The sequence below is a fragment of the Schistocerca nitens genome, chromosome 5 (genome assembly GCF_023898315.1).
Source record: "Schistocerca nitens isolate TAMUIC-IGC-003100 chromosome 5, iqSchNite1.1, whole genome shotgun sequence".
Lineage (NCBI taxonomy): Eukaryota > Metazoa > Arthropoda > Insecta > Orthoptera > Acrididae > Schistocerca > Schistocerca nitens.
In genome coordinates this window covers 710,148,904-710,176,769 of record NC_064618.1, presented here as the reverse complement: position 1 = coordinate 710,176,769, position 27,866 = coordinate 710,148,904, and the positions used below count along the sequence as shown (strand labels likewise).

General features: G+C 37.8%; 1 protein-coding gene across 9 annotated transcripts in view; it reads right to left on the bottom strand.

Annotated features, from left to right (window-relative positions):
• Positions 1-9,482: 9,482 nt before the first annotated feature.
• LOC126260868 (MAGUK p55 subfamily member 7) overlaps positions 9,483-27,866 on the bottom strand; it is a 266,432-nt gene continuing 248,048 nt past the window's right edge. For all 9 annotated transcript variants that reach the window (XM_049958291.1, XM_049958294.1, XM_049958296.1 and 6 more), the window contains one exon: positions 9,483-15,542. The gene's annotated coding sequence lies outside the window, so the exon portion shown is untranslated. The remainder of the gene's footprint in view (positions 15,543-27,866) is intronic.

The following is a 27,866-nucleotide window of genomic DNA, read 5'->3' as shown; positions in this document are numbered from 1 at the left end:
CACATTAAGTGGGACGTACAGTTTGAGCCCTGGTCCAGCACAAATTTTCAGTATTCACCATTGAATTATTTCAATCCATCTTCTTACTCAGCCCAACAACAACCCGCACACCCACCTTCTACATGCTCCCCAGAATCCACAGACCACACAATCCTGGGTGCCCCATTGTGACTGGTTATAGTGCCCTCAAGGAAAGAATCTTGGCCCTTGTTGACCAACATCTGAAACCAATAGTCCAAAGCCTAGCCTCCCACATTAAAGATACCAACCACTTCCTGCACTGGCTCTCCACCATCCCCACACCTTTACCTCCTGGGTCCCTACTCATCACTGTGGATGCAACCTCCTTATACACTAACATCCCTCATACCCATGGCCTTGTCACAATTGAATGTTACCTCTCCCAACGCCCTCTAGTTTCCAAACCCACCACTTCATTCCTCGCACACCTAATGAACTACATGCTAACCCATAACTGCTTCAACTTTGAAGGGAAGGTATACAAACAAATTCATGGCACAGCCATGGGCACCTGCACGACACCTTCCTATACCAACCTCTTCATGGGCCACCCAGAGGAAACATTCCTAGCTTCACAAAATCCCAAACCTGTGGTCTGATTCAGGTTTATTGATGACATCTTTATAATCTGGATCCAAAGCAAGGACACCTTATCCTTATGTCCACATCAAACCAATCAATCACCAACAGTAAGTGCACTTTGACAGCTGCCACCCCTTCATACCAAAAAATCCCTCCCATACAGCCTGGCCACCTGGGTCAATGCATCTGCAGTCAGGGGCACCAACTTGTAAAAAATATTGGTGGGCCCCATACTGGGGGTCTTTCCCTGGGAAATCTTCTAAACTTTAGATGAAAAATAGTGAGTTTTAAAGATTTTTTAAGCATTTTAGAGTCATATGATCAACATTAGAACCCCAAAAATTGGACTCTAGATAACTTGACACTCCGGAAAACTCGACAAGCCTGACACATTTTTGGCTTTGAAGAAAGAAACAAAACATAAACAGGCATGGTATTTTCGTAAAAAGCTAATTTAATTTACAGTAATAATCATACTTATAGACTATTACAGAGCAGTGAATATATAGATCTGAAAAGACTGAAATTATATTTAAATAAATCCTAAAATATCATTAAAAAATAAAACATAAAGTATTGCTGTCACACTGTAATAGTCCTTTGATTAATAAGTGAAATAGCTAATTTAAGCTTACTTTGAATAAGGCTCAGGGTTCCCTAAATAAAAACAATATCTCAAAGTTTATGCTTTAATACAGTTAATAAAGTTAATACAGTATGTCTAATACTTTCAGTCAAAAAGTATGTAAATAGCAGGTTTTAATTGGGTCTTACACCCTAAACATATTTAAATATTTGAAAATAACTAATACAGTATTATAGTAATATAGTAATACAGTACCAAACTAGTACTAATATTTTGAAACTGAAAATTTAACATTATGTATGTATTTGCCACAGATGCACGACCCCCACAATACTCCAAACTAAATTGTATCATCTGATGATGAATCACCAGGCGATTCGAAACTGGTCATGAATAAATAAAAATTGAAGAAGAAAACAGTGATTGGTTGCAGTAATTCCTGAAACTTTTAACAAGACAATCAGTGTCCAAATCCAGAATGGATAAAAGTTTTATTTAATTCTCTATTTTATAAAGATATTTAATATTGCTCTAAATTCCATTATTAGTGCTAGAGTGTCTTTAGAAAGGTGCAAATGTTGACTATCTGACTGGATTACTGAATACAAAGTCGTTGATGACTGGTCGGATATCCAATTCACCCAAAACATCTTGGTGGGCATGAAGAACAGCCAAGTTGTTCAATTGCTTCTGTCCCATTGCTGATCGGAGATATGACTTCAGACGTCTAAGGGCACTAAATGACCATTCTGCTGTTGCTGTCGTGATTGGAACTACTTGGAGAAGCTTAATGCACTTCACTACTTCACATAACATTTCTCCACCTGCAGGCTCCTGCGTAATGTACTTTCTTACATCACACGTTTGTTAAGACCAGTTGTTTTTTATTAGCAATATCCGCTAACATATTCAAGTATAAGTGCGGTCTCTCAATGTCTAGGTCATTTTTAAAAAACTCAGTTGATTTTCCCAAATTTGTTTCACCTCTGTTTACTAAAAGCAAGCACTCTTGTTCAGCTGCAATGACCTGTGTGAGTCCAGTTGAAGCAAACCACTCAGTAGTGCAAGACTGCACCCTTTCACAAACTTCAATGTAAATAGCTTTGTAGTATTCCTTTGGGGTTTTGAAAGTGTGCGGTGAGCTGGCTTCATCTTTTCATATTTCTTTGGTATACTTTGATTCTGAGGAAGTGAAGGATCATCACCTTGTGAAGGTTTTTCTTTTAAACACAATTCCCAAATGTGTTCAAAACTATCACACCTTCCATTCAATATACAGATCAAACCCTCATATATTTTTTCCAGATCAGCAACACTTAGATGAGGGCATTGAATTTTTTCATTGAGATCCTCTACTGGGTTCATTGCATGGCAATAAAGATGTAAAGAGAAATAAGTCTTGAATTGTAAAACTGATGCAAGGTAGCCTGCACATTTGTAACCTGTCTCTGTTTTGTCCTTTGCAGAAAATGTTTCAAAAAACTCTAGAAGTTCTTCAAAGTTTTTCAATATTCTCAAGATACTAGAAGCTCACGTAGTCCATCAAGTCAGGCAAAGGGGTCGTAGACCAGTTTGATTGTTGGCACTCTCACAGCGTATGCTTCTGGAAAGTCTCATCCTTTTGTTGGATTCCCTTACGGTGTTTATTAAGTCCTTGGCTAAAGGACTTGCTTGCACTTCACTCTAACGATTAATGCACAGTCTGTGACAGATGCATACCCTTTGCCCCGCCCTTATGAGTTGTTCGCAAAATTGTCAGGTAGCCACTACTTTTCAAAGAATGATTTTTTGGAAGGATACGTCCAGCTCCCCTTAGAAGAGGCTACTAGGTGCCTTCTCATTGTCAATGCACCTTTTGGCCTATACTATCAATGCCTGCCTTTTGGCATCACTAGTGTCCTCACAATTTTTCAGTGTGTTTTATAACTGCTGACAGCCCCTGTACATGGCTCTAGCAATTACCTCGATGATATCATTGTTTTGTGTTCTTCCACTGAGATTACTTTAGCAATCTCTGATCATTGTTTTCCGTTTTGTAGTCTGCAAGTCTCTAGTACAATTTTGCCAAATCTCAATTTTTTCAGCAATCAATTGAGTAGCTAGGTTTTGAGGTTTCTCGCACAGGGAGCAAGCAGTTGCATCACCATGTTGATGCAACTGAGGCTTTGTCATGGCTGATCTCTGTTATGGAACTGCAGGTGTTTCTAGGTAAAGTTACGTAATACCATAAGTTTTTACCAGATGCAGCCACTGTTGCCCAATCCCTGCATGTGCTGTTGCATAAAAATGTGCCTTTTTATGATCCCCAGCATGTGATGGAGCATTCCCTTTGCTTAAATCTAAGCTTCAACCTGCTCCATGTCTTGCCACTTTTCAGCCAGGTCAGCATCTTGTGTTGGCTTCGATGCCTCTCAGTATGGTCTTGGCACGGTGTTTACACACAAATACATGTACGTGTCTGAATGACCCATTGTTACAGTTCTAAGACTTTAACTCCAACTCAGCAGAAGTATTCTCAGATTGAAAAGGTGGCTTTAGCGATTGTGTCCGCCTTCAAGAAATTTCACATATTCTTGTATTGTTCTAAGCTCCATTTAATCACAGATCATGAGCCATTAGTTGCTCTTTTTAACCCTCCGGCTTCCATGCCAGACAATGCAGTGCATCATTTAAAGCGGTGGGCTCTCTTACTCTCCTGTTATGATTATCAGATCCATTACAGGCTCACAGTGCAACACAACCAACGCCGATACCTTATATGCCTTCTGACCGGGCTGGGCCTGTTGTTCAGTCAGGACAAGATGCTTTGTTTCTAGTCAGATACTGAGAACCAGAATGCGGTCGATGGTTTTCCCATCATTAGAGCCATGATAACATTGGCAATAGCTGTGGATCCTGTACTTAGTCAGGTCCTCCCTTTTGTGCAGCAGGGTTGCTCGGAAAAACCACCAGGGTATGCCGCAGATCCCTTGCATAATTACTTCTCCCTTCAGCACAAACTTTCTGTTTGACAGGCTTCTTTTGTTAGCTGTGGAGAACACTGGACCCTGGGTTGATTCCCACTTTCTTATGTCATAATGTACTGTGGATTCTGCGTGACTGTCACTGGGGGATCTCACACCAAAATTTTGGCCAACCCACATGTGTATCGGCTAGGTATACATGGGGATATTGCATGGCTTACCGCCACTTGCTCTCACTGTAATCAGCAACCGGCGGCCCTGAGGGTGACCCTTTCCCCCTATTAACATAGCAGCACCTGTGGAAGCATCTACATGCTGATTTTGCTGGACCCTTCCCAAATTAGTATTGGCTCATTGTTATGGACGCCTATTCCAAGTTTCCCTAAGTGGCACATTGTCTGTCCATGTTGACGGCAGCCACTATTTCAGCCCTGTCAAAGATTTTTGCAATGAAGGACTTACATATACCGTGGTTACTGATAAAGGCCACCAGTTTGTTCCTCAAGAATTTGCATCTTTATGTCAGGCTAGTGATGTTTGTAATATCAATCTAATGGTGAAGCCGAACACATGGTTCAGATGTTTAAAGCTCAGATACATAAATATGTACCCGGCAGGCCGCTGAAGCTATTTTAGACCGTTTTTTGAGATTGCACCATTTCATTCTGAAGGAGTGCTATGTGGACACCAACCACAGATATTCCTTCACCTGGTGCATCACAGCAGGGGTCGCTGCCTGGCAGATTGCTGTCTGAGATCCCTGCCTTCACCTCCATTCCTTTGCTGCTGTTGCTGGTGCAACCCCCACTGCAACTGACGCCGCAGCTGCCACCACATCCATAGCTGGATCTTGTGCTGCCATCTTCGCTGAAGCCTCCAACACAGACTGCTGACCTCAACGAGGACATCACTATGGTGATGCTGTCCCTAGCCTTGCCCTACAGCCTCTCACAAGAGGGGGAATGGGGCGTCAAACTACCCCTCACCACTTCCACATGTTGCAGCAGCCGCTGTGGTCGGGTCATGAAATAGATGTAAAAGGTGTCACTGGTTTTTTCCGTGACTAGTAATCTCAGTGCCTTGTGAGATCAGTGCCTTTCATTTTCACGGAACCAGTGCTCTTTTTCGGTATCAGTGTTCTTTTTTTCTGTACCATGTATATTTCTGTGCCTAATGTTTTTATGTATGTATGTGGTTTTCCCATTCCCTAGAAGTGAGGAGTGATGTACCTTCACTCATGACACGTGCAGTTTCAGAGATTGAGCGTCCAGACAGTTCACAGGCCAGCTTACAGACACCACCTGGGTCAGCTTCCTTCACACTCTGGTAAGCTGCCAAAGAAACAGTATTATTTGAGCAATCACAAGCTAGTGCTGAGTCTATCTGTAACCTTTATTACTGTTGTCCATTCAGTGTGTTAAGTGCTACGCGCAATCTGTACTTAGTTGCATCTTATGTGTTTCTCCGTCACATTAATCACATTTGTTCTTGCTATATCACAGACTTCATTAATAATTACATAGATAGCTCTCATCATAGGCTACTGTTTGGCACATTAATACGTTTCACAGGCATAAGTAAAATAAATTGTGCCAATGCCAACGAGTTAAGCTATGTGAACTCTTTTTGTTGATATACAACTAATTCAGTATTGCAAACAGACCGTTCACAAATTTTAGGACAGAAACGAGCAGTCTTATTTTAAATGCAGTGCCTACTCCACCTCTCCTCCACAGTTGTATGAAAAATGTATTAAAGCAAATGAAACACTCAGTCTGCATTTGTCAGTGTAGTAATCCACATGGAGAGAAAGGTTCAAAAAGCTGTGTGAACACTTTTTGTTGATATACAAATAATTCACTATTGTAAATGGATTGCCCATAATTTTGTTTATAGGATGGAAATGAAGTAATCTTATTTCTTTATGCAATGCCTATTCCACGTCTCCTCCACAGTCATATGAAAAATATATTATACCCAATAAAACACCAGTCTGTGAGTTTGTCAGTGTAGTAATCCATAAGGAGAGAAGGTTCAAAATCAGAAACACCAAGTGTCTGAATACTGTTTATGTACACAATATATATTTTCCCACCTATCTCCTTGTTAGGGACTTTGGTACAACAATGACACAGTCAAAAATGCATTTTTATTTTATTTCTTTTATATTCCTGTTTCTTAAATAATATATTGAGAAGTATCATTTGTGTCCTCTTTCACATACAGTTGATAATTATTAGTAACTATTATGATAAGTCATTAAATACAAGGGTAAGTGACATGTTTTGCATTTGTATTTGGTTTCTCATTACATTTTCAGTATCAAGTGTACTGTGCACCTATCCATTGGCACACATCTCTTGGAGTGTTTCATAATATAAAAAATCTACATGCCAATAAATATTATACGATTGTTGTCATCAGAGAATATTTATATATCAGCTTTTCTAAGGTCTGTTGCACAAATTACTACAAGTTTTCATACCAAATATGGAAGGGAGGAAGGAAACACAGATTTTTAACATTTTTTGAGACAGAGATCATTACAATCAGGACACAAACTCGGAATAGAGAGGAATGGGCTGGAAATTCATCTGAGCATTTTCAAAGGAAACATCCTGGCATTTGCTTTAAGCAATTTATGCGAACCAAGGGGAATCTACATCTGAATGGCAATCTTAACTGCTGTCCTTCTGCATAGAAGTCCAGTATCTTAACACTGCACAATCCTGTTCAGTGTCAGATTTAGAAAACTCTACTATCAATATAGTTTGCCTCATTCCTTCCCAGTGGAGAGCAGGACATTTTAAAATGTGCAGGTTTGCAATGTGGAAAATGAACTTCCTGTACTACACACTGATCTAGCCATTTGTCCAATACAAGGGTTTTAATCAACTAATTGCAGTTTCTTGAGTTCTTTTTCCCCCTCTCCTTTCTCTCTGTCAGTCTTGTCTATCACAAACATGTCTATGATGTTGCAGGCAGCCAACATCATCTCTTATATCATACATGTTAAACCAACTGTGTCAGTGATATGCATGACAAACTTGAGTAGGGGTCACTGGAAATATAAATTACACATCAAGAGGAATACTTCTTACAATTCATTGAACCCTTCCCTCCACAATGAATCAATTACATTACCGTGTACCCCAGCACCAGCCCCCCCCCCCCCCCCCCCACACACAACTTAATAGCCACGTGAACAGTTATAAGACTTCAGGTTCAGGCAGGATTACAAGCTGCCAATCTTTCTGCACATCATTTGCATGCAGAATAAATATGTTGATGTAAATTTCTGAAGTGGATTATTATTATTATTACAGTAGTCTTGATTATCCGACCTAAACCGGCCGCGGCAAGGTCGGATAAGGGGGAAGATCGGATAACATGGAAAATAATACAAAAAAACACAAAAATTAAACTAAAGTAGGCCAAGTGAGTTAAACATTTAATACAATACAAATCAAATTAGACTGAATAGATATTTACTGTGTGAAGAAGTTAGTAATTGTCTTTTGTTTGCCTGCTGTTTGCCGTTAAATCACGTAGTCTCTTAAGAAGTAAAACCTCGGTAGACGATGTTTCCTCCAGTTGCTCTAGATATTTTAAAGCAGTTTCCAAGGCCTTGTGTCCTTCGTTGTGAGAAATCTTGGGCGCACTTTCCTCCACTACATCTGCTTCTTCGTCTTCTTCTTTTTCTTTTACCATGTTGACTATTTCTTCATCTGTCACTTCAAATTCTTCATCTTGGACAATCCATTCATTTATGTCATCTTCTGTGGCATCAGCACATCCCGGAACTTTTCGTAGCACTGAAAGCAGGGTAGTATTCTCTGGTTCAGTCTGCTGCTGTAGATTTTCATAATCTGGAGAATTTTCTTGATTTTCCTGTAGCAAAATTTTCCAGGATTTTGCAATTGTATTTGCTCCAACATTCTCCCAAGATTGGGCTATGTCATAAGCTACGTCTATCAAATTAATATGGCACAACTGCTATAGCATGTCTTCTCCCTGGTCCATAGCATTAATTAAAGAGAAAAGCAAGTTTCTGCGGTAGTTTCTCTTCAGTGTCTCTAAGGTCCCTTGGTCCATAGGCTGACATAAGGATGTGACATTTGGAGCCAAAAACATGGCCTTTATATCTTGATCCTGAAGTTCATCTTCATTAGGATGACAAGTGGCTTTGTCTAGAAACAACAGTGCTTTGCCGGGCAAGTTGTTGGCTTTCAAAAACTTTTCAGTTTGTGGTACGAACTCGTTAAAAAACCATTCTTTAAAAATGTCTGAGCTCATCCAAGCATTTTTGTTGTTGTAATATTTCACCGGTACAGCATTTTAGATATATTTTTAAATGGTCTCGGTTTTTTTGGCTTACCTATCATAGACAGTTTCATTTTCAATTTTGCTGTGGCGTTACTGCATGCAAGAATTGTCACTCTTTCTTTGCTATGTTTGTAGCCTGGCGCTGCCTTTTCGGCCTTTGACACTAATGTTTTTTCCGGTAAGATTTTGTAATTGAGACCAGTTTCGTCACAGTTAAAAATTTGATCGCCTGTTAAGTTTTCCTTGTCCAATACCTGGTGAAGTTTATTCCTAAACAATTGAACAGCTTGCTGAAAGCTTTTCACCACAGACATTAAGTTGCCAAATTCTGTATCTTTTCTTCCATCTATTGATCCAACCTGTACTAGCCATGAAATCAGGTTCACCTTCATTTAGTTCGTTATGAAACTTCAAGGCTTTTTCCTGCAAAATAGGTCCCGATGTGGGTACACCTTTATCTCTATGTTGAATAAACCATAGGAACAAAGCTTCACTTACTTTTTCATAATCACATTTTTTCATGGTTTTCCGATCTTCCAAAACAGCCGAGGTTGCTCGCTGAGAACACCACTTCTCAATTTCATTGCGGTTCCTTTTCCAGTCTCCAACTGTTGTTTTCAAGACGTTATGATCTTGCGCCACTTTTAATAAAGTTTCACCATTGTCTATTCTTTTTAAAGCTTTTAAGTTTTTCTTTCATTGAAACGACCACCTTTTTTCCGTTTTGAAGCCATCACCACAAATTTTTACAATAAACAAAGTGCAACACGTCCACTCCACTACAAATCTAAGTTAGCAGTGAGGAGTAGAAGATGGTGACAATGAACTGTGTATCAACCAACAACATGTTAGTCACTGACCTGTCGTCAGCTGGCGCACGGCCGGTGCGGTGAAAGGGTCGGATAACACAGAAGGTCGGATAACCGAAGATCGGATAATCGAGACTTAATTATTATTAAAAACAGTGTGTATAATACTAAAAATTTAAAGAATCTAACTTTGAATAATAAATAACAATTCTTTATTTGTGAATATGATTGTTTACAGGTACTTGCATATATGATTTAAATCATTGACAATAATTTTCACTGAAGTAGCTATGTCGTAACAATGGCTCCTTCAGCATTTAAAAAAAAAATTTACAAGAAAAATTAATGTTTTATAATTCAACAGACGGAAAGAGTATAGCCTGTATCTGAGTTATTGCTAAGAAAATGTCAAAATACATGAGAACTGTACATGAATTAGGTGGTCCCACAATATTGGATTTATTCTCAATCAAGTGCAGTTTCTATAACCTACATAAAAGTAAATTCTTACTGAGTCACAAAAATGAAAGGACAGAAATTAAAAAGGACAAAATGATTTCATGTTTCCACACACAATCTGAAACTTTAACCTTTAATAAGTACAAATGTATAACAACACCTCTAAGGGCCAATTATTTAAAGAACATGCACTCCATATTATGGCATGGATTTATGGAGGGAACCATTAATTTAAAGACCACACAATGGCTAATATTCATACAAAATGTTGCCTTCACAGAAACTTATTTTAATATGTCTCAGTAAAGAAACAACAACAACAATGTCCACCTTTGAGGTGTAGGAAAACATCTGAATTTTAAGCTCATTGCCAAGTTTTAACAATATGAAAACTTGATGCTACCAAGATTGAAACCTGTGCACAACACTAATATCCAACACCACGAACACATTACAGTGAGGAATTATGCAATGTTCACTGTATTTGTATAAAGCACTATAATTTAGGAATTTGTCAGCAACAAGGTTTTTTTTAATGTGCAATATGTATACATGAGAAATATGGAGATATCCTTTAAAACTGATAAGTCAATGAATACAATTACAAAGGGTTTTAAACACCTTTTCATTTTGGGCAGAAATAGATAAAATATGGTAGTACATCCCACTTATAGTAACACTGATAATAAATATTACAGTTTATGAGTTGCTTTATACACAACCTATAAGAGAATAGATCCAAGATGGTGAAATGATAACCACCCTATCCCCATAAAAGTAAAAATAAATAATCACTCCATTATAATACATTGAAATTTGTGACCAAAAATAACGAGTCTGTGATATTAAATTATTGTAATTATGGCAAATGGTTTCTGCTACAGCTGAGCATTCACTGAATTCTGGTTCCTGGTGGTTTGTTGTACATGTAAAAAAGGAAATAACGAACTGGTTGATCTTTTAAATAAATACACACATAAATAATACACAGAAATAACTTATCTAGTTTGCCAGCATTATTTGTGTAAACGTTGTTTCTGTGTGTAATAAATTATGTTGATCAGTTTTGCACTATGGCACATAAATAGTAGCAACTTTTGTCAGTTTGAGTACAAAGTGACCAACATTTTATGTTTAATTATTTGCTAATACCTCACCTACACAACTGTTTATGACAGAACAGAACTTCTTTGAATCATGCACAACATGGAGATTAAAAAAATTCTATAAGATCATACAAAGTTCAATGTGGGGAAGTCCAGCTCCAGGTTACAGTATGACGTCAACCATGTCAAACAGAAAGCCAGTGAGAAATGTTTTCAATAATTTTACAAAATTGCGCAACTCTTTAATCAGTGGTTGTATGGCAGTGTGGTTGCAGAAGAATCATACTAAATTAACATCCTTACGGAAAAAAGTAACTACACCAGAGCTGACTTTCCTCTACGGGAACAATAAATAACACTGGAAAATATGAAGAGCTCTATGTTATAACATGCAACAGAAAATTACACAGAATCAATAATGAGGCCATAGTCTTCATAAAATAAATAAAGACTACAAATGAAACAACACTACAGATGAGGATTCACTATAATTTTTTGAATATATCAGTGTCAACGCCTTGAGTCTTTGCAGCAATATTACATTTTCAATGGCAGTATGTGACAGCCTGTCAAAACTGTTAGCAAAACATCCCAGCATAAAGATTTAACATTTGCAGTTATACATGTATGCACCTATAAAAAAATTGCAGAATACTGCAATTGCTTAAATACACCAAAATATACATTAGCCAAGAAAACTCTTTTTTTGTATGTTACATGTTGCACCTACAATGATTTAGTTTTTAGAGCTCTCTCCATATCTGATTAATGAATGAAATCATTTATGAATATCCAAAAGTGTTGTGCACTGATGCACTCACCAAAAAATTCTGGATCATATAAACCTGAATATGCTGTTACAACATTATATGATCTGAAGATGATCATTGCATGGTTGAAACCATAAACAGTGTAAAATTGTTTGGTTGATGTTTCTGTGAATAAATATTTTTGAAAACTTTTCTTAAATCATTGAACAGGAATGGCAGACATTAACCTACCAACTGCAAGAATAATGTGCACAATAATACTTTTTCTCCCCGTCTTCACATTTGTCTACCTTTACCTATTGTCTTGAGTGACATGCCATTCTCTTCAACCGTCCCCAACGCATCCCTCTCTCCCCCCTGAGGAAGGACTATCAGTTCAAAAACAGGATAGTGTTGCCACTTTTACTTTTATGTGCATCCAGCAGTACTACATATTTCCCTTCCTGAAGATAAGAACTGGTCGGAAGTTAGTCCTCATAATTAATCAATTCCCTCGACTGGATTTTCCTTCTGATACAGTTTTATATCTAGAAATGAAGCAGCACACTATCCATAAGCTTAGCAACAATTTACATATGGCCTGTGTTTACCTCTCTCACACAATTATTGGTAGTGATAGTATCTGTCTTCATCACCTATCTACTTCAATTTTTTTAAATTTATTTTTTTGAGAATTTACAAAAGTTTATTCCATGCACTATATAATTTTGTGTTATTCACTTAAAATACTATATATAAACATGAGAAAGATGGGGAGGGGAGAGGAATGGCAACCATTATTCAAAAATCTTTGCACGCTGACAGTTTGTGTCTCTACAAACAATGAAACATTTAACTGCTGATCTCATACACACAATATAACATAAAAAATCACTAAGAGCCATAAAAAAAAGAAATGGAATGTTCATCTTTTAACAAAATAGCATCCATTCTCTTTTTAAGAGAATTTATGAAACTAAAAAGGGGCAAGTTAAAAAGAACTGTGTGTAAGTTAGCCATAAAAAGAGCTGTTGACACTGTTTTATTTTATCCTTTGTAGCATGAAACAAATCTTATTTCATAAGCTCCAATCATATTATTTATAATATGAAAAAGAAGATAGATCACTGCTCACCAAATAGAAGAGACACTGAGTAATGGACAAGCATGTAAAAAGGGCAGAAAACACTTAGCTCTGAATCATGTCCTTAAGGCACAAAAGTTTAACTTCTGAACAAAGCCATCCATCACAGTTAACAAATTTGCACAAGTAACTTACTGCAGTCTCCTAAGTGAATATGTGTGAGCGAGTTGCCGTTTGTATTTGTGAGCTATGATGAAGCACTTTGTCTGAAAGCCAAACATTTTCCACCTCATAGATTTTATTCAGAGCGAAGCATTTTCTGTCCCCCAACCATCCCATCTTTGTTCTTTGTTCACTGCTTCTTTTACTTCGTATTTAGTGATCCATCTTCTTCTACATATTGTAAACTGGTTATTTACTTCTCGCTGTTGGAACCATTTCCCCTCTGTTGTGCACATAATTATCTTATCTGTTTATGGTATTACAACCCATTGTTAGCAAGTTTCTTACATGACTTTTATAACATCATAATCCCAGTGGTTAAAAACAAGGTTCTGTGAGACAATGGAGCGTATTATTTTGTTAAACATTATAGACTTTAGGGGCAATCCAAAACAGCAGCTTTGTCATTGCTTCACTCGAAGAAAGGATTATTCTTAGGTAGTTTACAGCTTACATTTTCAATTAAATAAACTGATGGCACAAAATCACATATACGTCATACATTGTGTTTACAGACTACAGCTTACGAAAATGTGCTATACAGGAAATTCAAGTGGGAAATAAATACTAAAGCCAAGTACTGTGATGTGGAAAAAACAACTAAAGATATCCAACATAAACATATGTTTTTCTTTTCCTTTCCCCTTTTTTGTTATGACAGGCTATCTACAACAAATTATGGTATGCCAAAACAATAGACCTCTGTATTTATTTTTTTATGATCACTTTTAAATACTTGATATATAAATAAATATCTCATGAAATATCCTGATAACAATAGAGACAAAGATACAAGAAACAGTCATTATTACATTATGCAATCATTAGAACAACAAGAATGCACAATTACAGGAAATTAACTATAAAGTATGCAGGCAACTCATGGATACACATCCAAATGTTAGAAGGAAATAGATCAGTTTCAAATTTACAAAGGAGAACTAGGATTATGCATGTAATCAATCTGACTGGAGGGATTCCAGCAGACTTGATAAAGGCACAGGCTATGATATAAAAACAAGTTGGCTGTCTTTGTTACTATTTAGACACATCATGTAATTACCAATGTTAAGAGCATATCATCAGTCTGCATAAGAAAGGAACTGATGAATTCTGAGTCTAAAAAACCTGCAAATTATCTTCAGTTTCCTTTATTCATTGCCTACGAGTACAACTACAGAGTGATTGGCTGTCCTCCTTCTGCATAGTTAAATTAACCCTGGCTGGGTTTTCTATTTTTAACTGCCATTACAACAGTGCAATTAAACAGAATGTCTACAGCACCATCTTTGTTAGTTCCAAAGCCCTGAGGAGACACTTTCGATAAATGTACATTCCCACACATTTGTTGACTTTTTGATCCATTGTTGAGTACCACACTTGTCCTTGTTTTCTCTATTGTTTCAAGTTTTTAAATATCTCTAGAACAGAATACAAGAAAAAGAAAAAAAACTTTGCTGTTGCAGTCTTTATTGTTACACACACACACACACACACACACACACACACACACACACACACACAAATAGGTTTAAATAAAAAGTACTTCTCAATGAAGTGATGCAAAACTGGATATAAATGGCAAATTTAAATTATCTACATTTTATCAGATTTATAATGTCACCAGTCATCAACGGACTATTGTTGCTGCTCAACATTTAACTTTTGATGTTTTGGTAAAATATTGTTAACTGAAAATCCCTATAAATATCAAGAATAAAACTAACAAAACATTTACAATTTTAAAAATTTTGTTAGCAAACATTTTTTACGTACAAGCATGGCACAACTGTGTGATCACTATATCAAGCTACTAATAAATATATTTATTCAACTGAATTTCAAAAGATATATGACAACTTTAAGAAAGCTACTGGCCTCAAAGACCACAAGTCAAAATATGGACAATAACGAATGACAAAGGATTAAAGAAACTGCAGTTAATGTATAGTTCAAACAACCAGCTTACAAACTTGGTGCTGACAAAACTGACACTAATGTTAATCCCATACCTGGCAGCTAACAACTATGCTGACAAAAATGATCAAAACTAATGTAAAAAATTCAGACTCAGTAACATTCATAATGTTAATCTATGTACTTGTTTTAATCTCATATTACAATGGCAGTGATCAGTGAATTGCTTATCACACAATTAACAAAGCTGCTGAACAAGAATAAAAAAGACACCTGCATGATTGTGACAACAATTACAATGTGGACAGACACACATAATGAAACAGGAGCTTTACAAGCTAATAAAGTTAACACTTCTGTTTGTAAAATGCAGCCTCTTTTGTCAAAGATGCAATTAACCTCATTCTTCCCACAGAGACTGCATAAAATGCTGACAGAGTGAACACCCACAATCAGTCCACACCTTACATAATTTAATTTTACATTTCATACAAAGGTTGCAATATTTTATATAACATATAGAACCATCAGAAGAAATTAGAAGAAAGTATTAAACACAATAGAAAGGACTCTTCTGAATGATATCTGAAGACACTATTTTTTCTGAGGCAGTCCAATACATGTTGTCAATAATCTCATCATTCTATCTTCGTACTCAACTTCTGTAGCAAGGCATCCAACAAACCGACGTACCATTATGATACAATATGGTATCCAGCTGTAAAGAAGTAAAAGATGATAAAAATCTACAGATATAAGTTAAATTGAAAAGTACAAATTATATGAATAGTATAAAGAAGAACACATTCACTAAGTATAGAAATCTATGTTTCTAGAGCAGAGATGGCAATGTAGTAACTGTTAAAAACAAGGATACAAATTTGGGACATCAATGCTGTCAAAATATTCAAAAACAGTAGTTCATAAATTGTAATGAAATATTTTTGGCCTCACTTCTTACTCATAGTCTTTTGTAGAAGCAGCCACTGGTTTATTAATGATTCATCTCACTGTCATGTCCTCCATACTTTTCCTAACCAAAATTTTAGTTTCAAGTTTAAATTTTTTGGGTTATTTCACATTTGCTATTGTAACTCCTGAAAAAAGGGGCTCTTGAGACTTGGGCAGACAGGGCAGGCAGGCAGGTTGACATCAAAGTGATCCTATAAGGGTTCTGTTTTTATCGACTGCGGTATATATAAAATAAATAAACAACAAATTAAAAAATATAAAAAATAAAAATAAGACTTCAGGTTTCCTGTTCTATGGAGTCAGCAAGGGGCATGTATTAGTTAACTAACAGTCATTAAGATACGGATATTTCCAGTAGGAAAAACAGTGAAGGTTGCAAATTACACAGTCTGTCAGTCTTACGTAGCATGCACATATATGTTGTTATGTATTCATGTCTACTACACTTTGTGTTGCAATATGTATGCTTCAAGGTTATAAGTATGGCCCTATCTTAGCATTGCTGCATGCCTTTGTATTTCAAAAGTCTGACTATTTATGACCACTAATGCGTTATCTGTAGTTCCCAAACAAATTTTAAAGATACATCAAATGGTCAAATTGCATAAATAAAGCTTCTGCTGTCATTTGCAACCTACACTAAGGTTGCTGCACCATAGCCACTGATGTTTCCTAAAATTAAAAGAAAATTTTCCCTTTTTTCCTTTTTATTTTAAGAGTGTACAATGTGTGTTTGTTCAATTAAATTTTCATGTTCAAAATAAACCGGTCATGCTTTAGTAATATGTTCTGTTTTGCTCCAATCAAACACGCCATTGAGGTTAAGGTCCAGTTCCATAACTTTTCCCAGCCCTCTTTTGTTTGAGTTGCACCCATCATTTTTCTGAACCACCTATCAAGTACCTCTATGCTCTTCATATTCTATTTCCTTTCTAAGCACTCATATACAAATAAACACTCTGGTCTTAAAACTAATAAAATGCTCATTTTGTTGTAAACATTTTTAGTTAAACAATATGCCCTTTTTATTTTATTAATTCTTGCACCTGCGGCAGATCTTTCTAAGCCTTTCTGTCACATGATTTCTTCAATACATTTAATTTTATTAACCCTGGTTGAATGAGTAATTGCTTTTGTAAGATTTGCTGAAAGTAATGCAGGTCAACTGCAAGTAACTTTAGTTTTCCTTAATTTCATTGAATTTCCTCTCTAGAATTATAAATTCAGTTTTATGATTATTGAGTTACAATGTCAATTCTGTAGTCTTACGAATATTGATAGAATCACTGATATCCTTTTCACTTCAGCGACATCTGATAAACATCTATAAAGTTTTGTTGTAATATATTTATGGTAGCTTTAATTCAATTTATTCACACAATTTGTTTGCTTTCTGTTTCATGTGATGAGTTCATCATATTGTGACAATGTAGCACTTTACTTTTCTGTTGATGCAGTGATTTGCAGTCCAGGTTGCCATGATGTTCTAGCCAGAATATTTAGTAACATTGATAAATGGTAGACACAGCATATGTTCTATTCAAACTAACATTATTTGTTTGGGAATAATTGATCCAGAAACCAACTGTAGTGTGTTTTACTTCTGGTACAAGGTGTATCTTTGAAATTACTCTGCGTGTCAAGTTATCTGTGTTCATTTATTGACAAGTATTTGAATGAATAAAAAGTAATTGTGTATACTTCAATTCTATGTAATTATTTTACACGATTTGTAAACTTCACACACATAATAGTCCAGTCAATGAAGGAAAATTAGGAAGAAAAAATTGTGTAGTTCAAAATTTTTGTAGAGTGGTAGAAGGCAATGTCATGATCAGCATACTAAAAATCCCCACCAGTGGGGTGTGAGTATGGAGGTGGGGGGACATTTGAAAGACACTTTTTTAAGTTCTTCCTTGATAATTTGAAAATAACAGCTTCTAAAGAAAATGATTCCCATTACAAAATTAAGCTACATTAAGTTTCACCCAAAAATGTCCTATTCATTTTTTTCTCTAGGACTAATTGTTTCCACTTAGCAGGGGATGGAAAAACTGCAGATTGTTAAAAATAGTATTTTAGTGGTACAAAATTATTGTTTACTGTTAAATGAGTGGGTTAAGGACTAATATTAAATGTGTACCATTTCTAAGTGCAGTAGACCTGTAGTAATGGATAAATTGTATTCTGGGGTTGTAACAGGGGAGAGAGGGTAGAAGAACGAGGGAAAGTAGGTCACCGTATTGCGTATGTAATTCCCTGCTTCATAGTCTACAAACTGAAAAGTGAGCAGATGACACCCCACTGTGGGTCCTCACTATGTCACAAGAAGCAACTATAGGGTGTTTCACAAAGTTATATTGAACCTCCACAGCGTGCCTTAGGAACTGCTGGTGGAGCAATGCGCAGATATGACCAGGTGGTGTTTATTTTTCACAAAGTACATTAACACTAAATGAAATATAGATATGATTACTAATAATAATAACACAAGAAACACAAATGGAGAAAATTTATTTAAATCTCTGTGCCTATTTAACACTGTTAGAGGGAAAATTTGTTAATATCGAGTATAGATTTAAGTGTCAGGAAGTCATTTCTGAAAGTATTTGTATGGAGTGTACCCATGTATGGAAGTGAAACGTGGACGATAAATATTTTGGACAAGAAGAGAATAGAAGCTTTCAAAATGTGGTGCTACAGAAGAATGCTGAAGATTAGATGGGTAGATCACATAACTAATGAGGAAGTATTGAATAGGATTGGGGAGAAGAGAAGTTTGTGGCACAACTTGACCAGAAGAAGGGATCGGTTGGTAGGACATGTTCTGAGGCATCAAGGGATCACCAATTTAGTATTGGAGGGTAGTGTGGAGGGTAAAAATCGTAGAGGGAGACCAAGAGATGAATACACTAAGCAGATTCAGAAGGATGTAGGTTGCAGTAGGTACTGGGAGGTGAAGAAGCTTGCACAGGATAGAGTAGCATGGACAGCTGCATCAAACCAGTCTTAGGACTGAAGACCATAACAACACAACAACAGAGGGAAAATTGATTCTTAGTGATTCTGTATGGCATCTTCCTGTTGAGTTCTCTTAGAGGAGCAGACAAAGTAACTTGACAGAGCTTGTGCTCATATAATGGAGTTATTTTCAGTTTTTGAAAGGAGCACTTGTTTCCAGCTTTTATGTAAAAGAGACTCTTATACTTAATCGCTGAGAAATGTGTAATTTGTATGTTTGACATTGTCAGTGACCATTTTAGTGTTGGTTGGCCAAGAATTGGATTGGTAAATGTCGCTCCTTGCTGCTGTCTATAATTTTTCCTATGCTACCTGGAGGACAGACTTCACTGCATGTTGGAAAATATGTAGTTTTCCATATTGAAAGGTGCATTTTTTGGATCATCTGCTTAGCTCACTCCATACTGTTACATACCCATAATATAATTTATCTCTTAATATGGCTCTAATGCACTTACATGTGGCACACACATTTAATATTTCTTCTTAATCCACTTCATGTAACAGCAAAAAGTAACTTATATCATTAAGACACTATTCTTAATAATCTGCAATTTTTCCATTCCCTGCTACGCAGAAACTATTACTTCTGGAGAATTAATGAAAGGGACAATTTTGCAGGAAATGTAATGTAGTTTAATTTTCTACAGGGAAACATTTTCATCAACAGGTATGTTTTTTTAAATTATTTAAGAAAACGTACAACAAAATGTCCTTTAAATACCCCCATCCTCCACCACCACATTCACACCCCCGGTGGTGGGGATTTTTTGTAAATGTTCATGACACTCCCTCCTATCACCGTAAAAAAATTTGTGACTACACGATCTTTCTCCTACTTTTTGATCTTTTTTGGTCTTTGTTGACTGGGCTAATAATTAATGACCCCAATAATAAAGAAGTAAGTATAAGTATAGACAATGTATTTTGTCAACACATAATAACATGCCACAACAATGGAAAAGACATAAGCAATTGCGTACAACCAACAATGAGGTTCAAGAAGTTCACAAAGAAATCCAGGTTTTGGAGCTCCCCCTTCCTGCAATGCAAAAAGTGGACACTGTGCAGTGCATAGAACCGAATGCTAATACAGTGCACAATGCCACCTCAATTCAACAAACACAGACAACAATGTCAACTACACATCATTGGGCATTTGACCTTTCCAATAAGCCAGGAGGTGATGTTGAGCTAGATTTGAAAATGTTGACTGTTGTGTTGATCTCTTCCATTCCACAACTACACTTAGGAGCAATGAAATGCCTGTGTGTCAGTTCATGATGTTCTTCTGTGCCGCACATCCAGTTACGGGCCCCATAGTTTATGTCCAGTCAAACACAAATTTGGTGTGCAGTCACAGAAAATATTTTTGCACACAAAGAAGTTACCAATGATCATGGCAGAATTTACACTAATTACTAGCAATTTAGACCAGTACAAGAAGCCACACATTATTGTGCACCTGCCATGTCATCAAGCATATCCTGAAAGCTGAATTAATTACTCGCTGCATCAAATTGCCTGACCAAAATCTCAAACAAGTGCTTTATCAAGAAAAAACGGAGTGACGAAATTCTCCCAGAATCTTGGTGGCACCTACAGGGTATGACTGACACAATTAAGGTTTTGGACGATTTATTGTTATATATCTGACAACACAGCTACAACCACAATTGCAAGTAGCATTGGTACTGGATGACAATCAACCAATAGACAAGTTGCTAAAAGTGGTTGATGAAATATACACTAAATTGGAGTCACCAGCTACATTTGCAGTGACATCATCGGCATATGACGCACCAGCATATGCTGAACAAGTCTGAAGAGATGACTCCCCCACTCCATCAAGAGTTTTTGAAGAACTCTGGCTTTACGTGCCACAGTGGAGACACTGGCCGAACAGGTTTGAGAGTAGTAGCAACAGAGAGGACCTAGTAAACAGCTACAATCCTGGCATACTACAGCTCTGCAACACTAAGATTATTGGCTTACTATTGTTTGCTGGTCCAAATGTATTTTAGTCGGCAAGCGCCGAAATACACGAAACCAGGTTTCTACCTAAAGGACACTCACAATCTAGATTAAGTGTAACATTTCACAAGTCAAACAAAAAGTGCCCTCTGCCAAAAAGATGCAAGACAGGCAGAATATCATTACACAGCAGTAAACAAACTGGGCTGCAACAGCTGGTCAGCATGCTACCAACCCAGTGTGAACCTGACAATAAGCCAAATGAACATTCGTACCTAGAGCTTGTCATCCTCTGCACCTAACGTAGTTGTCGACATCACCAAATCAATATTAGACACTGACTTTCTTCTTCATTGTATATATATATATATATATATATATATATATATATATATATTTTTTTTTTTTTTTTTTTTTTTTTTTGTGTCTATCGACCTGCCAGCGCTTTTGTTTGGTAAGTCTCATCATCTTTCTTTTTAGATATATTCATTGTATATTAATGTAGATTTGATGACAGCATGATTACAGAATACCACTGATGGTAGCACAGTAATTGGCATATGGGTATGCTCCGCTTACAGCATAGTACAGAGCAGGCGTGGCTAGTGGTCCCCATATTAGAGAAGGCTGCGACAATTATCCATAGGAACTAACCTAGACCTTGGGCTAAGCTACAGATCAGGTGGTCACCGCAATTAAAGATTTCAGGGGGGAGGGGGTTGCAATATCAAACTCTAGCCAACGTTTGCATACTATATCTTCTTTCTGTTTCATAACCAGCTACAAAATAATATCAAAGCCACCAATGTCACATTTCCCAACATTTTACCAAAACAAATCATACTAAAAGATGCATTTTGAAGAGATCTTTAATGTGGCACATGTAAGGTCACTACATGCTTAATGTTTTTTGTATTTTGATTTCTGAACTTCAGACATTTAATGTTTTGTACACTCAAACTACGGCATTTATGAGTTTGCATGACAAAATAATGATGTTTCCATTACATCATGGATCTTGTGCTGTGATTGGCTGACATGAGCAATCCGATTAACTGCCATGGTAATTTACACACTCTATTTGGTGTATTTACAGCTGTGTATCATGAAGATATGATATAGCACAAACAATCACTCAGCTACATTGTACATTTCCGTGTCAAAATTTCGTGTATACCCTTACCCGAATTTACACTGTTTTTGTTCTTTACTCATGTATACATCGACTCTGGCCGCACCAAGTTCCTTCACTTTCATCTTAACTGCATGTTCCAAAATTTTACCTGATAAATTGCACACTGAATCCATACTGTGTTGTTCTCGAACTCATGGTATGCTGCTATTATTTGCAAGAAAGCAAAACCCCCAAAACTTGCATAATACACTCACAAAAAGAAACTTGCTAATAATGCATATTACCCACAATCAACAAGCAAAGAAACTAAAATAACAGGACATATTTTGAATATGGGTATATTTCTTGCACTTTTATCTAGTCATTCGTGAAACTCTCGCTAGGTGGTCATACTCATGTTACTACACTGTAGTGCACTCTGGTGAGACATCTGCAAACTTATTCCAATGGTGGATAGAATACCCAATGGCAGATATAAAAAAATTGTTTAAAACTCTATCAAAGCAATACTACAAAACATCAATTAATGACACACCAAAGCATAATAGAGAAATATAGAGACAGGGATTCAACAGTGAAATTTCAGCAACTCTGGTCATTCCCTTTTGATGTAAGCAGTGGAATGTGAAAATTGTGTGCAGGTTGGTAGGACATCCTCAGGCTAAAACATGAGTCTTTGGGACACCCATAAGCACTGTACTACAAGGAAGCCATGCCCTCAAACCTCTGTTACATAGAGCTAAGTGGCATTTCAAGGCGCAGCCTTGAAGACTCGCTACTAGCTGTTTGAAAAACATTGCTTGATATCACTTATATCAAGTTCCAGAAACCTTGACTGGTATTATTTAAATCTGTGTGGGAAATATGTGACATGCGTTGTGGTAATTTTATTTTATTTTTTACATTATTGGAAAATTTATTTTAATATTTATTAAGAGTGGCTCTGCCTCAGAGCCTTTAATTATGGGCCACACCTGGTACAGAGGATAGATAGTGTAGTGGACTGTTAAGGCAGCCAGTCCACAGTGAAGTAGCCGAAAGGCACGCGTCAACTCACACCGTCTGGCGTTAAGTCTGGAACAGGATTCGTAATGAATGTGATAAAGAAAAGAACGTAGCTACTAGAACACTTAACTTTTATATTGTCCTTTGGTATACAGCATTCTGGATGATACAAGTGAGACTCTATCTTGAGGTACATGCAATGGTACAAATGGCGCCTTGCTAGGTCGTAGCCATTAACTTAGCTGAAGGCTATTCTAACTGTCTCTCGGCAAATGAGAGAAAGGCTTCATCAGTGTAGTCGCTAGCAACGTCGTCGTACAACTGGGGCGAGTGCTAGTCAGTCTCTCTTTAGACCTGCCGTGTGGTGGCGCTCGGTCTGCGATCACACAGTGGCGACACGCGGGTCCGACATGTACTAATGGACCGCGGCCGATTTAAAGCTACCACCTAGCAAGTGTGGTGTCTAGCAGTGACACCACAGATAGCACCAACACTTATGACAAACCACAGAAGTCTCAGACTGATTTAGAATACCAGCACAGTGCAGCAGTAAGCACAACATTGTGCATCATACCTGTACGGCATGTCGCCGAATTGTTTCGCAGCACACATATAAACTGCACTGAAGCACCTAACAAAAACAAAGGCCATATTTAAAGAGATGCTCCATGCTGGGAGAACCTGTTTTTCTGACAGACTTTGTTCTTTACCTTTGCACCTTGGCCACAAGAAAGACAGCTTATGGTGATTACCTCACTTTAAACACCTGGGCATTCCCAGACAGGTACCCTATACCAAATTTCAAGATTTTATGTGTACATTAGACCATTCAAAGATTTTCAGTGTCATAGAGTGCTTCAAAGCATACAACCAAATAATTGTGGTGACCTGCAACATCCCAAAGATGGCAGTGCTTACAAACTTCAGCATATGTGAAAATTTATTTACGTCATTTGGTCTCAAAAACGTCACACAGATGGGGCATATTTTACAGAGGAAGTGTTAAAGGAGCTTCCATTTTGCTTTGCATACCTGGACAACATTCTAGTTTTCTCAGTTCCCAGCTACATGAGTGACATATGCAAGAAGTGTATCAGGAGTTACATAACAACGCTACAGTGCTGAAAGAAGATAAATGAATCATCTGAAAAGCAGAAGGGACCTTCTTAGGCACACAGATTCAGCACATTGCACTTGCCTGTTACTGGAGAAAACAGTAGCTCTACAAACCCTTCCAAAGTAGACAGACTACCAGCAATTACGATGCTTCCTGGAAATACCAGTAGTCAACATTTATCGCCACCATCTCCAAGCAACAGCAGCTATACAAACACCACTTCCAGATACACTTGCAGGACACAGTATCATAGGCCAAGGATTCCTCAAGTGGGCCTTGGAGATGGAAAAAGTTATCCGCAATCTTCAGGGGAACCGAGTTAGTGCAATACTCCTCGCTCACCCAGTGATACTTGCACTTCTGGTAAGAGTTGTACACATCAGCCAAACAACAATAGATGCAGGCCTACACCAACAAATTGACCAACAATGGCAACCATAATATTTTTTTCCAGTGGAGCTGTGGTGAAATGTGTATGACAGAGAACTACCTGCAATTTATGAAGCTGTTAAATAGATCCAACCACACCCTGTGAGAATTTACACTGAGCAAAAACCAACAGTCTCCACTTTCCAGAACACACTGATAAGTGTTCCCCTGTCAGCCAAGCTTATGACAGATGTGTCCCACATAAAAGGAGCAGAAAACAATGTGAATGATTACTGTTTGTGCATCTGTAGTTTGGCAAATACTATGGACCACCCAGAACTTGCCATCACACAGACTGCAAATACACAGCTACAGCATTTATTGGTTGACCCTTCCACAGGATTGTGACAGGCACAAAGTTAACACTATGGTGCGACATCTCTCAGCATAAGTCAATACACTGCATTTTACCAAAACTCTGCACAGCTGCTTTCGACAGTGTTCACAATCTGTTACACCCAGGAGAAAACACAACATCCAAGTCAATGCCCAGCCATTTTGTGTGACCACTGGTTGAGAAGATACTTGGGCATGGACATCTTTGTGTATTTAGGGCAATTAATGCAAAGCGGGATAGAATGTACACATTGACAAAAGGCAGCTGCAAGGCTGTCCAGCATGATCCATGCATGCTCTCTCTCTCTCTCTCTCTCTCTCTCTCACACACACACACACACACACACACACACACAATTTAAGAGAAGATTTGGGCAGTAGTCTTAATGTAGTTCACAAATGATGCTGTTTTTATCACCTAGTAGAGGTATCAGAAGATCAAAACAAATTGCAAAATGATTTAGAAAGGATATCTGTACGGTGTGAACTTCAGCAGTTGGCCCTAAATAATGAAAAGTGTGAGGTCATTCACAGGAGTGCTAAAAGGAATCCTTAAACTTCGGTTACACATTAGCAATCAAATCTAAAGGCTGTAAATTCAACTAATACATACTAATACAATTACGAACAACTTAAACTGAATACACAAAAAATGATGTGGGAAGGCCAACCAAAGACTTTGTTTTACTGACAGAACACTTAGAAGATGCAACAGATCTACTAAAGACACTGCCTACAGTATGCTTGTAGGTCCTTTCTTGGAGTACTGCTGTGTGGTGTGGATCCTTACCAGACAGGGTTAATGGAGTACATCAAGAAAGTCCAAAGGAGGGCAGCAGATTCTGTATTATCGAGAAATATGGGAGAGTGTGTCAAGGACAGGATACAGGATTTGAGGTGGAAATCATTAAAACAAAGGAGTTTCTCACTGCGGGCAGATCTTCTCATGAAATTTCAATCACCAACTTTCTCCTCCGAATGCGAAAATATTTTGTCAATGCTGACCTACACAAGGAGAAATGATTACCATAATAAAACAAGGGAAATCAGAGCCCACATGAAAGATACAGGCGTTCATTTTTTCTGCACGCTTTTAGAGAGTGGAATAATAGAGGGTTATTGTGAAGGTGATTCAGTGAACCCTCTGCCTGGGACTCAAGTGTGACTTGCAGAACATCCATGTAGAGGTTGATGTACATGTAGGTCTCCTTCCACCTGCGGACAACTACAAATACCATTTCACAGCAGTTGACACATGTTATAAAATAAGGTGGCCAGACTTCTTTTCCAGCATTCTACTTTCGAGCTAAGAGAATACTCTTATACAGGGTGAAGTGAAATTCGCGCACTTGGGCTTCGCAGCGTGACTCCTCACATGCCAGCGATAAAAAAAGTCTGTCACAAAATTTCATCTAGCGAGTACATCCGGCAGAAAAAGGACATTAAAGAGTGGCAATCTGACAACTCTGTAACCACATGTACAGTAATAACCCCTGTCACCTCATACCAGTTCTACTGTACAGTTGGTGCAGTGGATAGAGTTTTGGGTTAGCATGCAGGAGGTCGAGGGTTCGATCCTGGGTTGGGGTGCACTTTTTTTATTTGCTAATTTCATTCCAATGTTTCATACTGTAATATACAACGTTTCTTAGTTCACATGTAACCTAAATTTACAACATTTTGTAATGCTGAACATTAGAAATACGGGGTTAGACAGATAAGAACCAGACAGTTGAAACAAATGCCCTGTCATTGGACAGAATAACTACAAAAACATTATCAGTTTCGAGATGTTAAAGATGATAGCACAGTGCAATAACATAACATCTACTTGTCATTTCTACTACATGTAATATGAGCGCTCAGACGTCACACATTAGCAGCCAGTGACAATAATAATATCCATATTAATGACTGCACAACCTTCACAACAGAATATGTTGTCCTCAGAACAAAAGATGCTCAAAGCGACCTCCCTGCATGTTCAAACATTGCACAAGCCAGCAGATCACACAGCTCTGGACCCTTCGCAGCAAAGCTGCATCCACAGTAACAAGAGCAGCATGAATATGTGCTAGCAATTCTTCGACATTCAATGGTGGAGTAGAGTACATGTGCTCCTTCAGGTGTCTCCACAGGAAGAAATCCAGGGGATTTAGGTCAGGTGAAAGAGGTGGCCATACAATTGGACCTCCACATCCGAGCCATTTCCCTAGAAATATTGTGTCCAAATACTGTCGCACATTAATTCCAGAGTGCGGAGGTGCACCCATCATGTCAGATCCATATCCTCTGTTGAACATGTATTGGAACATCTTCCAGCACATCAGGCAGATAGTTTGAGAGAAATGCATGATACTTTCGTGCAGTCAACAGGTCAGGCAACATGTAGGGGCCCAAACACCTGCGCCCAATATTCCGGCCCAGAAATTGATACCAAAGAAAACTTGATAGCGACAGTTGTGGGTGATGTGTGGGTTAACCTCACATCAATGGCGAGCACTGTGCATATTGAAGACACCCTCATGAGTGAATGCTGCTTCATCCAACCATATTTACAGTGTTCACGAAGTCATCGTTGGCTTCCTGTTGTTGTTGGAACCATTCACAGAATTGCATCCGCTGATGGCGATCTGCAGAATGCAGGTGTTGCATGACAGCATAATGATAGGGGTGCAGCCCATGGTAGTGCAGCACATTAACGACCTTGCATTGCAAGACACGCAGCTGTCTTGCTACACTACGTGTCCTTCGCTGAGGTTCTTGGTGTATGACCTCCAGAAAAGCTTCCTCAGTAGCAGGAGTATGGCGAGTCTGTGGAAGACCTCTGTCAAGTGATTGTGGAAGAAGAAAACCTGACTCCCGAAGGTGCAGCTCCAGATGATGAAACACATATTTATCTGGATGGCTTTGATGAGGATATCTAGCAGCTTATTCACGAGTTGAAACACCAGCCCATTTATCAGATGCACCAAGGAACAGGAACATATCCACATATTCATTGTTTGTGCATGCCATACGTCTGCCACACTGGTTTACAGGTTTACAATGAG